The following is a 2,419-nucleotide window of genomic DNA, read 5'->3' as shown; positions in this document are numbered from 1 at the left end:
TGGCAGAAGGAAAGGCCCCACAGTTTAAGGTTTTCCAATGTGTTTGTAGCAAGCTTCAGGTTGCCAGAGCCAAATATCAACAAGAACTTAATTGAGTGTATTCATCCAGAGGTCCCACTCTTGTTTACTATCTGCAGACAACCAGTTCACGGTGACACACATCTCTACATTGACTGACAGCAGTCTCTCAGTCATCTTCTCTTTCTGGCTGGACAGTAATTAATTCAAAAGTGTTGCATCATGCACAAAATTCTCTGTTAGCTGGTTCTACCTGATGACTCGTACAATTGGCCAAATTTATCCTTCCAGAAGGATTCTTTCATTTTTCTTCATCTGGATATGACCACTAAGAGATACAATTTCCAGAAAGAATACACCACCATAGATGTCAGGCACCTAACCACTAGCATCTTCAAATATGGTTAAAAAGCATCTTTCTTCAACACTTGAATTCCTTTGACACTTTATTTTTAATATATATGAACTTCCAAAGGAGATTAAAAGGGCACCTTGTCCAGAGCAAACTTGGCACTTCTCACTGAAGATAGGACAGTGTGTGAGAGCCAACAAGGACAAAGTTGTTGGTGTGCACACTGTTGAGATCACCTGGACTGGTCATAACTAAAAAAAACGAAGGTTGCTTTTGGTGATTATAGATGTGAGGAATCACTTTGGAGTAATAGTCTTGGACTTGTATGTTTTTTTCTTCTTATCAGGGCCTAAGAGATCTTTCTTTTGTACCAAGCTGTAAACTTCCATGTTATTTCAAAGTCATTGAATGCATCTTGCAGAGTAAATATAGAAGTGAATGTCAAAACATCTACAATAAGTGAGTTTGAAGTACTTGCTAAAGATGTGACCACCATATTTTCAGCTCCTGCTTTTAATAAAATTAAGTTATAGTAGTTTGCTGAATCTGGTTTCTGAGTTGTACCACAGACAAAATTTCCTTTTAGAGGAAGCTAATCTCTGACAATGTAACTGGTACTTTGGATGGGACAAATTCACTTTGGGATGTGGGACTAGTCTTATTCTTTCTCTGAGGTCCTTCACTCTTCAATTTATTCAGTTAATCAAATAAAAGTGTCCTCTTCTCAAGTGCAATTAGGAGAAGTCTTTCTGCTTAAGCTTCTTTGATAGACCCTTTTCCATACTCTCCATCAACACAGCAGTTGAAAGCCTGGCTAACTTGATAAATCACCGTTGCTTGAAAATTCATTTCATTATTGAGGTCCTGCAACTTCTTTTTGATATTAACTTGACCAGAAAGACATTATTTCTTTCATTCAATTTTGAAGTAACATCTTCCTTCTGAATGATTGCTTGCTTCATGGAAGAATGGTAGGTTTCTTTGGAACTTTGAGATCTCTATGCATCCATGATATAAAGAAGATCATGATCTTCAGAATTGATGCTGTCACAAGACTCAGATTGAGAGACATGGGTTCTTTGGAATTTTCCTGGCTTTAGATTCTGGTCACATATGCTGGTATCGTTCAGTTCTAATCTAGATAAGGAAACTAAATTCTCTGGACTTATCACTCCAACTGTCGGTGCTAATGGAGTAAGTAAAGACATTGAGGAGATATTCAGTGCATCTTCCTGTTCTTTACTGCTTCTACTTGATCCTTTCCCTCGTGAATCTCTTACACAACTAGTTCACCTTCCTCTAAGACATCATAGAAGATGTCATGAACTACTTTGGAACTATTGGTAACATTATCACCATCCACACTCATTTCAATTTCATGTCCCACTTTGGCCTGCTGCTCAATCTTTGAGTCTGATGTTACTTTTAATGACTTATCCTCTTCTAAAAACAGTGTAATTTTCAGAAGGCTAGACAACTTTGTCATTTCACATGCAGTGGAACCCGCAGGCTCTGTGCTGGAAGTTCATGCTGGTGTCTGATTTCTGGTAACCGTCTCTGCTACTAGAACTGGTAGAGTACATGAAACAACTTGGAATTTTAAAAAAAATGTTTTATTGTGAATTATGTGATAGTTTACATGGGAGAACATTAGTTTTACATTCATCCTAGTGTATATCATTTTGTTGCCATGGTTACAATCCCCGTCATCAAGTAACCACAGGGTATACCATGCAAGCCTGCCCTCTCCTCCCCCGCCCCTTGCCCCCAGTCATCAGCACACAGCCCCTCTCCCTCTCTGGGTCTATAGTTTCCAGCCGCTCCATCTCTCTACATCATTGTCTCTGCCTCCATCTCAGGCATCACTGCTTCTCTGGGTAGGGTCCTGCTCTCCACTCTTCTCCCTTGATGGTCCCAGGGGCTGGTGCTCCTAGACTGCAAAGTCAGTCACTCCACTCCTTTTGCTACAAAACCTCTACCTTTACATTTCTAGTCCTCACAATCAGTCCTGATAACAATTATTCACTATTGTATCACAAGAGACCTATC

General features: G+C 39.6%; 1 pseudogene; it reads right to left on the bottom strand.

Moving 5' to 3' along the window:
* Positions 1-24: 24 nt before the first annotated feature.
* LOC102840484 overlaps positions 25-2,419 on the bottom strand; it is a 13,966-nt pseudogene continuing 11,571 nt past the window's right edge.

This window comes from Chrysochloris asiatica, unplaced genomic scaffold, assembly GCF_000296735.1.
Source record: "Chrysochloris asiatica unplaced genomic scaffold, ChrAsi1.0 scaffold00119, whole genome shotgun sequence".
In the NCBI taxonomy this organism is placed as follows: domain Eukaryota; kingdom Metazoa; phylum Chordata; class Mammalia; order Afrosoricida; family Chrysochloridae; genus Chrysochloris; species Chrysochloris asiatica.
The sequence above is the reverse complement of the archived record's forward strand: the minus strand, read 5'-3'. Positions and strand labels throughout refer to the sequence as shown.